General features: G+C 36.9%; 1 protein-coding gene across 1 annotated transcript in view; it reads right to left on the reverse strand.

Annotated features, from left to right (window-relative positions):
• MPP2 (MAGUK p55 scaffold protein 2) overlaps nt 1-13,218 on the reverse strand; it is a 95,862-nt gene extending 82,644 nt beyond the window's left edge. The window contains exon 1 of the mRNA XM_070730139.1: nt 13,134-13,218. The gene's annotated coding sequence lies outside the window, so the exon portion shown is untranslated. The remainder of the gene's footprint in view (nt 1-13,133) is intronic.
• Nucleotides 13,219-14,115: the final 897 nt, after the last annotated feature.

Here is a 14,115-nt window from a genome sequence, read left to right on the forward strand (position 1 = left end):
CGTTTTAATTATTAGATTTGTATTATGTATTGTTTTCTATTACTGTTGTGAGCTGCCCCGAGTCTACGGAGAGGGGCGGCATACAAATAAAATAAATAAAAAAATAAAAAATAAAAAATAAAAAATAAAAAATAAAAAATAAAAAATAAAAAATAAAAAATAAAAAATAAAAATAAAATAAAATAAAATAAAATAAAATAAAATAAAATAAAATAAAATAAAATAAAATAAAATAAAATAAAATAAAATAAAATAAAATAAAATAAAATAATAAAATAAAATAAAATAAAATAAAATAAAATAAAATAAAATAAAATAAAATAAAATAAAATAAAATAAAATAAAATAAAATAAAATAAAATAAAATAAAATAAAATAAAATAAAATAAAATAAAATAAAATAAAATAAAATAAAATAAAATAAAATAAAATAAAATAAAATAAAATAAAATAAAATAAAATAAAATAAAATAAAATAAAATAAAATAAAATAAAATAAAATAAAATAAAATAAAATAAAATAAAATAAAATAAAATAAAATAAAATAAAATAAAATAAAATAAAATAAAATAAAATAAAATAAAATAAAATAAAATAAAATAAAATAAAATAAAATAAAATAAAATAAAATAAAATAAAATAAAATATGGTGGCATTTATGGTTATTTGCAGCATTTCCATTTTTGACAAAACCATACCGATAATGAACTATTGGTTTGTTTAACAACTGGATCAGTTGTTTAATATTTGCCATGATCATTTTACAACTGCTTGTTCACAAAAAAAGATCATAAAATGAAGTCAGTTTCATGATTGACCTGTTTTATGACTATTACAACAACATAATGGGCTGGCTCCTTTATGTTCTTATGTAGAGGAGTATCTACATAATTGGAAATAATAAGCATGCTTTAAAATTGGAGAAATAAACATCAAGAACCTACACTGTGTTTAATGACATTTACAATAGCTAAAAATGCAAATACTATTAAAAGAATATAGTAGGAAAAAATGGGACTAAAATTAAATATTAAAAAGACCAACTAATGACAACAAACAGAACCGCCAATCTCAGAACTGGCAAAGTAGCTTTTTGGGATTAGCTATCAATAATAATAAAAATAAGCAATCAAGAAATAAACTATATACCAGCATTTGGTAGAGCAACTATGAAGGCCTTAAAAAAGATATTTAGATGCAGTGCTGCATCTAATTACAATCATGCTGTGACAATCTATGGGAGCAAAAGTTGGACTTTAAAGAAATAGGATAGTAAGAGTATTGGCGCCTTTGACCTTTGGCTTGGCTTTGAACTTTGCCTTGACGAAGTCTCCTGAGAATACTTTGGACAGCCAAGAAAACATGCTAAGGGATCATCAAATAAAAGAACTTAGCATGCTCACTCCAGGTACAAATAACCAAATTCAAATTATCCTATTTCAGTCAATTATGCAAAGATTTAGTTCCCTAAATCAGTGTTTCCCAACCTTGGCAACTTGAAGATATTTGGACTTCAACTCCCAGAATTCCCCAGCCAGCGAATGCTGGCTGGGGAATTCTGGGAGTTGAAGTCCAGGTATCTTCAAGTTGCCAAGGTTGGGAAACACTGCCCTAAATAAAGCTTTAGCACTAGGAAAGGTGCAATGAAGCAGAAGAAGAGAATGACCAGCAGCAAAGGACACAATTATAGCGGCAATAAGTTTCCTATTGGGAGTCTTGAAATAACAGAGTTAAATCATCAAGGAGAAATGAAAAATGACTCAAGAGTATGTAATCAATCAATCAATCAATCAATCAACCAACCAACCAACCAACAGTTTTATTATCTTTCATGATGACAAAAACTGAATGCACCAATAACAAATTTCTTGTGTATCCAATCACAATTGACCAATAAAGAATTCTATTCTATTCATTCTAAAATATCATTATTCTAAAAAGGATGTTAGACTTTGTCACTTTATATATTCCAATGATAACCAGTGTAATATTATTCTGCTTAATTTAGAAATAAGTCTCACTGTTTTCAACAGAGCTTTCATCCCAACTTCATTCTATTCCCCTACAGCTGTAGTTTTAAGTTCCAGTAAAAACCAGATCTTTCTTTCTCCCCCATATAACTATTTATTGCACTAGATAGAGGCTAGACAGAAGAAAGGAAATCTTGGTTCTTGCTGGACCTTAAAAATTGAAGCTGTCATGGAATACGGTGAAATTGGGATGCAAGCTCTTAGAGGCAAATCATTCCAGCTGGATTGAAAGGTTGCTCATTTTGTGCCTAGCTTTCTGTAAGGGTCATTGCCAAAGAACTAAAAATATATTTTCCCAAAGGATTGATGAACTGGTTCAATTTCCCCAAAGCAATGAAACTGCTTCTTTCACCTGAAAGATTGATGTTAGTAATAACCCATGAGATTATCCAGACAAGAAGCACAATCAGGAATACCATCTCTTTCTTTATTGTTAAGTAACATTAACAGAATTTTACAAGGGTATTGTTCTTTTCCCCTACTCCTTCCTTTGCTTTTACAGTACAGAAAACTAGGAAAGATCCCTTCAGAAATGTTTCCCACACAATCCTCCCTTCGGGTGAACTGAGATACCTTTTACATGCTGGTCATCCGGTATGCAGCTCTGCCTCCTGTCTCTAAGACAGGAGATGGCGAGCCTATGGCACAGGTGCCATAGGTGGCACATGAAGCCATATCTGCTGGCACACATGCTGTTGCCCTAGCTCAGCTCCAACATGCATGTGTGTGCTGGCCAGCTGATTTTTGGCTCGCACAGAGGCTCCGGGAGGGCATTTTGCGCTTCCAGAGAACCTCCGCGGGGGGAAAGGGGGAGAGCATTTTAGGGATGCCTTTGGAGCCTGGGGAGGGCGAACGACAACCCTATTGGGCTCACCAGAAGTTGGTAAACAGGCTGTTTCCAGCCTCCAGAGTGCCTCCAGGGGTCGGGGGAAGCTGTTTTCACCCTCCCCAGGCATTGAATTATGGGTATGGGCACTCACCCATGCACGATAGTGAGTGCACAGGTTCTTTTGGTACCCGAGGAAAAAAAGGTTCCCCATCACTGCCACAGATCATCAGATTCTCAGAAAATAGGAAAATATTTCAAGAAAACATAGATTATTATTTATCTTTTCTTCCAAACAGCAGACCTGTTCTATTTTTTTCCTCCAATAATACTGGGAGATAGTGAAGATTGATAGGGCAAGTGGTTCATGTCATCCAGTGAACTTACAACTGAATGAGGATTTGAACTAGGGGTGAAATTCAAAACTTTCCCCTACCAGTTCTGTGACCCTGACTTAGATGGTGTTGCAGGGAAAGGATACGGCATAATTATTATTATTTATTATTATTATTTATTGGATTTGTATGCCGCCCCTCTCTGCAGACTCAGGGCGACTAACAACAGCAACAAAACAGTAAAATCCAATATTAAAAACAGTTAAAACCCATTATATAAAAACCCCATTCCCATCCCACTCTAGGGCCAGCCAGAGGTGATATTTTCCAGTTCTACAAACTACTCAAAAATTCTGCTACTGGTTCTCCAGAACCTGTCAGAACCTATTGAATTTCACCCGATTTGATCCAAAACTTGTCCAACACAATACCAAATTACCCTGAATATTAATATCTGTTCACCAATTGTGTTTTTATCTAAGACATAGAGGTGCAACTCATGAACTGATGCATCCTTATGTGTGGTGCAAATGAACCAGCTATGTGTGAAAAAAAATATAGATGTTCTTATATATTAATTTCTTATATATAGTTTCAGCCAATATTCCTGGCATGATTCCTTGGTGAACAAAAAAACCCAACCCGATTAGGCTGATCTCTTCTAATGTGCTCCGTTATTAGCCCAACCCTCATTGACTGTTCACAAGAGAAATCTCAGCCAGATCTGCTGACAGGTGGAAAATATTAGTCAGAGAACTGACATGCCCACAAGCAGCAGTTAATCAATAGTTTGACAATCAATAATACATTAGGAATAGAGTTAGTCCTAATTAAGAGGTGAGATGCAGCCATTCCCTACAGGAAGTATAGACTGAACGGTATATAAGAATCTGTATAAAACTGTATAAAAGAATTTATAAAAACAGATTCAGGTAAGGATTCTTGGTAGCTCAGCCTAAGTTGGGAAGAGACGACATGAAACCAAGATTCATTTTATTCTGATTACCATATTTATTTTCTGGGATTTTATATGCAGAAAAAGAAACCCCACTTCTAACAAGCATCCTTAGGCTGTTTAGAAACCCATCAAATGCCTTTTTTAAAAATCCTGGTTTGGCCTGCAGCAAGGAATCAGACCCTGAAGAGAGAGTTTCAGAATTCCCAGCTTCTCTTGCAATTTTATTCCACTCCATTCCTTTTCAGAGTGGGGGAAATGGAAGGCAGGCTTTTGCAAGATTAGCAAGAAATAGATTGAATGCTCTAGGACCAGAGATGGGATTCAGCTGGTTCAGACCAGTTCGGGCGAACCTGTAATTGCGACCTGTGGGTGAGCCTGCCCACCTGCCTACCCACCTGGGTGCAATTCTGTCTTGTGCCGCTGTGATTTTCAATGCCGCATGGACATTGCAAGTGAATTGCTGTGGGGGGTTTGATGCCACGTGCCTGCACCAGGAGTGGGTTTGAAATTTTTTTACTATCACTTGGCTTGTTTTGTGGATGTGGCTTAATTGGTCACGTGGCAGTGGGTGTGGCTTCATAGTCACGTGACTGGGTGGGGATGGTTTGGCAATCATGTGCCTGGGTGGGAGTGGCTTTGCAGCCATGTGACTGAGTGGGGGTTGCAGGGTGGTCATGTGACTGGCTGGGCATGGCCAACTTGATGTCACTCACATCAAAGGTTAGGGTGCCTGGCTTCTTGTCTCAAGGGCCTCAATGAGATATAATTTCCCTGTCTATTTATTACGGAACATCCAAAATATATTATTTAATCCTACACACACACACACACACACACACATATATATATGTGTGTGTGTGTGTACATACATATTACACATAGGCACACAAAAAGTTACATTATCTACTATATATACTGTATGTGTATGTACACACACACAAAGAGAGAGAGAGAGCTCTTCTAAAACTATACACATTCAGCCTCACTTACTACATTTGGAAAAACACACCCTGAATCCACTTTCTGCCACACATGTAACCCTAATTTCTGTACATTAGAACATTACACATGCCTTCAGATGTTCTAGCTTGCACATAACTGTTAGAGCCAGGAGATGTTATGGACTGAGTAAAATTTGGTGAAACCCACTTAACAACGCTCTTGTTAGCAACCAAAATGTTGGGCTCAACTGTGGACATAAGTCAAGGACTACCTCAGTCATCCTCAGCATGGAAGTCTAGTGCTAGTAAACTCCTCCTTTCTGGCAATTTTTCTCTCTGTTAGAGGCACCAAAATAATCCAGACTATGTAAGGTTTCCTGTTGCAATATGGGGTTGGATTTGATAATCTCTGAGATATCTTCCAGCTCTAAATTGCTATGCTGTTTCAAATTGTCTTCTGAAGCTATGTCTAGTGTCAAGATTTGTGGTGCTTCCTTCCTCTTCTTCCTTCCTTTCTCTCCCCTCTCTCCCTTCCTTCCTTTCTTTTTCTCTTTTTTCTTTCTTTCTTTCTTTCTTTCTTTATCTTTTTCTTTCTTGTCTTCTCTAACCCTTCCCTTTTCTTCTTTTTCTCTCTCTCTACTTCTGTCTCCCTCTCTCTCTCTTTTCTCTCGCTCTCTGTCTCTCTCTCCCACCCTCCCTTTCTCCCTTCCTGTGAAGGACCTCAGAAGGTCTTGGTAGCAGGGGGAAAGAAAGACGTTTTGAAACTCAGAATATGCCCATTGATCATTTGGCATTCTTAGAGCTCCACTGTTGATTAGCTTAGTAGGAGGATAGCTTAGCAGTCACTTACAATAAGCTCTCAGCTCAAACTCCGTGTACCTGGCGATCCCCAAAAAGTGAGGGTGAAGTGTGAGTAGAAGAATTTATCCTTCCTTCCTTCCCTCCCTTTCTCCCTTATTGTGAAGGGCTCCAGAAGGTCTTTGGTAGGGGTGGGGGGGAACCAGGCATTTTGAAACTGAGAATATGCTCATTGATCATCAGGCATTCTTAGAGCTCGACAGTATGAGCAAGGATAGCTTAGCAGCCACTTACAATAAGCTCTCAACTCAAATTCCATACACGTAGAGGGTGAAGGTTTCTTTCTTTCTTTGTCCCTTGAAGTCCCCCCTCCAGCACCTCTTTTGGACCCAGCAAGCCTATATCTTCCAGGGAGCCAAAAGGGGTGCACAGGGGACCCTGGAAGCAGAAGTTGGTTCTACCTTATCTCGCTGCCAGTTCGCCTCCTACTGTACCATGTGGCAAAAAAAACAAAGCTGAAAAATAGATGGCAACCGCATGCACAGTGCTGGAATTCCGCTTCTGTGCATGCTCAGAAGAATTTTTTTTAAAAAAAAAAAAATTCAAACAAAATTGAAAAAAAAATGGGGGAAAAATTAAAAAGATGGTGGCACCCATGGACCGGAACTGAGCGATCCGGTTTGATGGCATCATGATGATGACACCAGCGGGTCACTACCAGTGCAGGCAAACCAGTCCGAACTGGGAGGAAACCACCCCTGGCCTGCAGATGTAGCACATGAACGAATTGCTGTGTTTATTGATGTCGCACGCATGTGTAGATGAAGTACATGAGCAAATTGCCAATTTTTTAATTCAACACGTATATGTACAAGGCACATGTGCAGAATTTTGATTTGGGGCAAACTGGTTGTTAAATTATGGAAAGCCCGCCTGTGTGCAGGAACAACCCCCCCCCCCAAAAAAAAATACTAAAATGGTGAGAACTAGAGGGTAAAAACTCTGTTCAAGCAGTTAACCAGTGGGTGAAAACAAGACACATATTATAATTTAATGTACTGTATACCTGTAAAACATACAATGGGGCTGAGAGCTCAATCAGTTCTTGGTATTCCACCCTCTTATGTTAGATCCTTGCTTGCAGTGTGATTTATGATCATTTAATAGCATTGTGGTCTTTAGGCTTTCAACATTATCTATTTTTTTCACATCTTGGATACAGGCAAACATAAACTACACATTCCAGGAAAGAAAATTGTTGAATACAAAAATTACGTTTCCCATCTGTATAAGGATCATCTAGGGATGCTTTAGAGATACACAAATCTCAGAAGCAAAGACAGGAGTGTGGCAAGCAGGAAGAATAAAGCCCAGTAATTCCTTAAAGATTAGAATAGCTTCTATTTGCTTGATGCATTTCAAATCCTTGCTTTTGCTGCCCCATAAAAATGTTTTCATATAGCATATTGCACTTGTAGTCCACATAAGCCTTAAGATTGCAAAGTAAGCAACTCTTATGGAATTGCTTCAACAACAACAAAAATTCAGCAGTAAATCTTAGGGAACTCTGAGCTGGGATGGCATTTAATTTTGGAGTATGACTTAGGCAGAATGGGATCCCGATTTCCAATCTAAGTTCCATTTTAGATGGCGGAAGAATCTGTGGAAAAAAATATTCAATGAATTTGTACCATAGAATGGCAGTGAAATGTTGGGTGCATATTTGTGGAACATGGAATGTTCACAAACAGGAATTTTTTTGTTTGAAAATGTTTTAAACAATTTAACTTTATAAAATGAAGTGGGAAAATGTTGATGAGATTCCTGTTAGATAAGAATGTGGGGTATAAATTCATTATTATTGAGGGGCGAACCCGACGGTGTTCGGTTTCGGCAAGTTCGGACGAACTTTACGCAAAATTCAGCCAAACCCGAACCAAACCCGAACTCGAACCCGGACGGGGAATCCCTCCCATGAAGAGATTCCAGGGGCGGAGCTTTGATGTCACCGGCAGGTTGCTAAGGATGCCAAGATGATCACTTCCTGGATTCCATGGAATCCAGGAAGTGATCACCTTAGCGTCCTTAGCAACCTGCCAGTAACGTCAAAGCTCCGAACACCGAACACGACCCCGAATTTTGCCCGAAGTTTGAAAAAATTTCAGGTTCATGTTCGGCATACCGAACACCGCATAATTCGGTACGGACCCGAATTGTGTGGGTTAGGTTCGCCCATCACTATTCATTATGTGCCATCAGGTTGTTTTCAGTGACCTCACAGATTTTTTTCTCCATGACAATTTATCCCCAATGGAGCATAAATAAAGCAAAGTGATCTGGTTCAGAAAAAAAATCACTGGAAAAACATTCAATGAAGGCTAGAAAGAGAAACAATTTTCTTGGTAGCTGGACTTAATTCTTGTTCTTTGCTCTTCTACAAACAAAGCTTAGGTTTTCCTTGTCAGGTATGCTTTTTAAGTTGCTTGATTAACTTTATTGTTTTAAACCCATCTCTCTATGTATGTGCATTTTATTTCTCTTGAAACTGTTTCGAGCGTCCTCAGGAAAAGATTGAAAATAATTATTTGAGAAAGAGTGTTAGAAAGAGATTATAGGGGATTGCAGAAATCCTCACTGAATGCAAGGCAAGCTATAGCTAGATCTCAAAAGATGTTTTTATTTTAAACAATTTAGAAGGAGAAATCATGGCCATAAATCATCATTCTTAAGACCAGGACCCCAAAATCTGAAACCAAGAAGGGGGGTTATACTTCTTTATGCATCACCTGTACAGGTTGTATGCAAATAGCATAAGTAACAATAGATTTTTCCCTCTATTTGACAGCAGGTAGAAGGATCATTAAGAGAGATCATTTAGAGCAGCTGTTCATAGCATGAACACCTTGGGCAGTCATGGTTGGTTGACTGAGGGTAATAAATATGTTTAAGGGACAGAAAGATTGTGGTAGGAATTTGAGCTTGCACTCATGTTGCTTTTAGGAAAGCATCAATCTTCCATAAAGCAGTCCTCTATATCTTTCATGCATACACAGACCATCATAATCTATTCATCCACTAATCTTTTGTGCCCCAAATCAGTAGCCCAGGGAAATCAACACCATTAATGACAAAGATATTAAAAATTATCAACCTCAGCAGCAACACACTTGTGCATTATGCAGAAATGGGTTCACGAGACAAGTGGAGTGGGGACAAACAGACCACACAATATTTTCGGTGTGCCAGCCCTATCATCACATTTCATATTATGTAATACACTGTGCATTCCGCCTCCATGGAGTGCAATGTTAGTAGCTTTCTATTTTTATAGACACACACACACACACACACACACACAGAGTCTTTTTACTGATTTTTTTTTAAAAAAGAGGAAATACGGATCATTCAGGGCCATTTTGAAAATAAAATCTCAAGCATGTTTCAAAATTTGGCTACCACTGGAATTGCACATTAAAATGAATGTTAAATATAGCTACACTCTCTTCTCTACCAGAATTTTAAACATTAAATTGCTTTTCTCCTCTTTCTGCCTCCTTCTCACCCTATACAAAGAAATTCTAAAAAGATATGTCACTAACTAAAAAAAATCTGAGACTGGAGAAACAGGATAATATAAAAGTGTACAATTTACAATACAAGCAACTTTTTACTATCTCTCATTCTCACAAAAGTGTGAGTTTGAGAGGGTTCATGGACGATGCATTGACACAGATAAACTATTATGAATAAAGCCTTAATAACCATGAGTAATTACACTAGCTTGGGGGCAGGGAAGGGGGGCTGGCTACAAACCAAAGACACATTACACATGCTTGTGAGTGAGGTTTTTCTTTATTTATGCCAAATAAATGTAAAATGAATCTGCAAAGTTAATGTCATCTGCTCCCCCCACCCACCCAACATTACAATCTGTGCAATTTTCATCTTTTGCCATCAGAACAATATGAATTAAATATTTAGTGACAGAATGTTCAGAATGGTTCGTGGCATGGCACATCTGGCTGACTTCAAATAAATATCACTATGATCTGTAAATGTTGGTTCTTTATAAACTTTGTTATGTCAGAAACTAAAATGAATTAAATGGGCTATGCCAATGGTGTAACAGAGATTAGGACCTTACAGTATATCTAACAATGACAATTTGCCAGTTTGGTGTTTAAGGCTACACAGAAACTAGAAACTAGGAGACTGAGAGTTATAGTCTCACTTTAGGCATGAAAATTGAATGGGTGATTTGAGCAAGTCACTTTCTCTCCCAGCCCAGTGCTGGTTGTCTCATGGTTGTTGTTGGAAAATAGGAGGAAAGAATATTAGGAATGTCAACTGAATTGAGTTACAGTAATCCCTCACTACTTCAAGGTTCATCTTTCAAGGATTCACTACTTCATGGGTTTTCAAAGGGGGCTTAAATCCATTAAATCCATTGAAAATTTTACATCCATTAAAAATTCATAAAATTCTTCTACAGTACTACTGAACTCTATTAAAGAAACTGGTAGGATATCACATGTAGTTCCAGCTGAGAAACATCATAGAATGACTGGTGGACTTTAAAAGTCCAAATACTCGTTAAATACATAAAAAATATCTTTCCCCTACTTCACGGAAATTCATTTTTCACGGGTGGTCCTGGAACGCATCCCCCGCGAAAAACGAGGCATCACTGTATTTATAAAAATAATAAATGTCGGACCTCTCCCGGTTCCTAAAAGGTCAGTAAATGCATAAGTGCACCAGAGTGCTTTCCATCCCCTGTCCTAATGTTTCTCTTTTACTAGTATCATGTATATAAATATTGCTACAGTAGTCCCTCACCTATCGCTGGTGTTACGTTCCAGACCTGGCCACGATAGGTGAAATCCGCGATGGGGAATTTATCGACTGATAGTACTTATTTAAGTATTTATATTGTAATTGTTTGGTAAGTTTTCATTGTTTTAAGTGTTTATAAACCCTTCCCACACAGTATTTATTTTAGATACAGTATTTAAATACAGTATTTACAATTTTAGATATATATTTTTTTTAAAAAAAACTGCCGATCGAGTTCGGCGGGCTGTTTAAATCTGCCGATTGACTTCCTCAGAAACCCGCGATGAAGTGAAGCCGCAGTAGGTGAAGCGCGGTATAGCGAGGGACTACTGTATATCTATATACCTCCAATACGTACTTGACAAAACAAACAAACAAACAAACATATATTTTTAAAATCTAAAATAAAAAATGTGCAAAATAAACCACAGTTTAACATACCTTGTCTTGTATATAACTGATTGTTAGCCAATAACAGTCATTTCAATACAGTTTCAAAGTAGAGAACTTTGCACATTCCAGATAGATTCCTAAAATCAGCATGGTTATTGACCAAGAATCAGGGAAAGGCTATTCAAAACACTTGGGAGACTAGAGGCTTGATTTACTCCTGAATTTTTGTGCTGGGTGAAGAAGCCTATGGTCCAAATATTTACTCAGCCAAGAATCTAATAAAGTGACTTTCAGTTCTACTTTCTCAATTTAACCTACCTAAAAAGGGAGAGGGGGTGAGAGAGTGAGCCACACACGTGACAAAGAGAAAGAGCACATCTCTCAGTTTAAAATTTAATTTTAGGCATTGCTTTCTTTTCCTTTTTTTTCTTTTCCTTCTTTTCTTTTAAAATAAAACAGCATATTTTACACCCCTAGCTACATACAGTGGGAGAAAAGAGAAAACATAGAATGCAATTTTCTTTTTCTCATTAGGTCTAATCAGGTTTCCAGCATTTTTGAAATCTCAAGAGTTGGGTGTGTTTGCACGCATGTGCTATATTAGGTACCCTAGCTATCCAAACAGGTAATCCACGTAAAATTCAGAAATGCAGATCACCACCTACTTTGTGTTAATTTGCTGCAAAACACTAAAATCACTGCACAGTTGTTGTATTCTGGAATAAGGCAGAGACCTAGGGAGTTGAATAATGTGAGAAGATATGCCATCCATTTTGTCTATCATTACACTATGATGAAATAAAGCAAAGCAATTTAAAGAAGAGGACCACCCTTAAAATACCCAGGGAGTGGTGAAGATTGGGTGGCTCAAAGGCATATTATGGTTTCCCTACAGAAAAATAAACACTTTTGTCCCGAAAAAAGAAAGCATTCATTCATTCATTCATGCCTCAGTAAGAGAACATCTTTCAAATGGATTTGAAATGAATCATCATCATCATCATCATCATCATCATCATCATCATCATCACCATCATGTCAGTAACAAGCTGCGAAGCATTACGCCTATTTGTGTGAAAGCAATTCCCACTGAGACTTAATTCAAAGTAGACTCACACCATGGATTACACTACAAATAAACCCACGTAGTGAGACAATGATTGCCATTTTGCACAATACACTAAGTAAGCCATACCCCTGGCTACCCACATTTTGGCTTAATAATGTTGCTCACCTAATCCAATTTGTTTGTGATTCAGGGTGTTATGAAAGCCCAGAAACCTGGCACATGTTCATTGTGGTTCAATTAACTATAGTTAAATGCGTCACATGAACACCCTGCTATTCTCTATGATGTGGATAACACCCCCCCCCTTCTTTTACCAACCAGGAATCGGGGGAATTATTAAATTCATCATTTCAGGTCTCATCCAACCTGTGCTACACTTAAAATCCGCGAACAGTTTTAAATGAAGCCACGGCAGCCTCCAAGACCTCAAGCGCACAACGCTACCCAAGGCTAAACGAAAGGCGGAAAGAGGAAATCCGATACTAGTCTGGCAAATCCGCCCATTAATAATAATAATTTTTTAAAAGACCGATCGGAAAGGACCCGCGTGGTTTTGGAGCGAACTGATAGAGGAAGGGATGGAAGGAAGGTTGGGTTGGGGAGAAGGGAGTAAACCTTCACCGAGAACTACCGTAAATTTCAAGCTAAGAGATTCTGCTTAGGGTTAGAGGCGAGGTGACACAATGCAAAGGAAGAAACGGGGCGACAGCGAGGGGACATTCCAGCCGAGAGCAGCGAAATGGGTCGGGGTGGGAAGGATAGAAAAGGAAGCGACGAGGTCCACTGAAATCGCGGGAAGGCTTACAGTGTCTTACTGCTTCATCCCACTCCTTTTATTAAAGACAGGAGCCGGGAGACGAGAAAAACCAAGAGAAAGGGGACATGCCGAAAGAAAGAAGTGGAGAGTGGGCGGGGGCGGGGGGAAGGATAGGCAGCCCTCACTCACCTGTTTATGGTGTCGCTTAGAGCCGATGCTGGGTGGGAATACCAAGTCCTCCTTTTTCTTGATCTTGGAGATTCGCGGCTTCGTAGCTGAGCTTTGCCTTGGCTTGAATTGACTGGGAACCGGCTCAGATTATTCTTGACGTCTCCTCTAGGGGCTTTAAAGGGGCAACACTTCCCAGAGAGATGCTCTGGGCCCCACCAAGACACGGCTTTCTTGCGGGAAAAGCTTCCTTCTCAGGCTTTTTCTTATTATTTCACAAGCCAAGTACACGCGATCGGGTTTTTGATTGGAGATGGCTGAAACATTAACTTTGACCGAAAGGAGAGAAGCGTCTTTGAACAACTTTTTATCTTTGGGTCAGAGGTCCCTAAGCTTGACAACTTTAAGACTTGTGGGCTTCATCTCCCAGAATTCTCCAGTCAGCATAGCTGGATGGAGAATTCTGGGAGTTGAAGTTCACAAGTCTTAAAGTTGCTAAGTTTTAAAGAACTCGGTTTTTATTTTATTTTATTTTATTTTATTTTATTTTATTTTATTTTATTTTATTTTATTTTATTTTATTTTATTTTATTTTATTTTATTTTATTTTATTTTATTTTATTTTATTTTATTTTATTTTATTTTATTTTATTTTATTTTATTTTATTTTATTTTATTTTATTTTATTTTATTTTATTTTATTTTATTTTATTTTATTTTATTTTATTTTATTTTATTTTATTTTATTTTATTTTATTTTATTTTATTTTATTTTATTTTATTTTATTTTATTTTATTTTATTTTATTTTATTTTATTTTATTTTATTTTATTTTATTTTATTTTATTTTATTTTATTTTATTATTTTATTTTATTTTATTTTATTTTATTTTATTTTATTTTATTTTATTTTATTTTATTTTATTTTATTTTATTTTATTTTATTTTATTTTATTTTATTTTATTTTATTTTATTTTATTTTATTTTATTTTATTTTATTTT

Source organism: Erythrolamprus reginae, chromosome Z (genome assembly GCF_031021105.1).
Source record: "Erythrolamprus reginae isolate rEryReg1 chromosome Z, rEryReg1.hap1, whole genome shotgun sequence".
In the NCBI taxonomy this organism is placed as follows: Eukaryota; Metazoa; Chordata; class Lepidosauria; order Squamata; family Dipsadidae; genus Erythrolamprus; species Erythrolamprus reginae.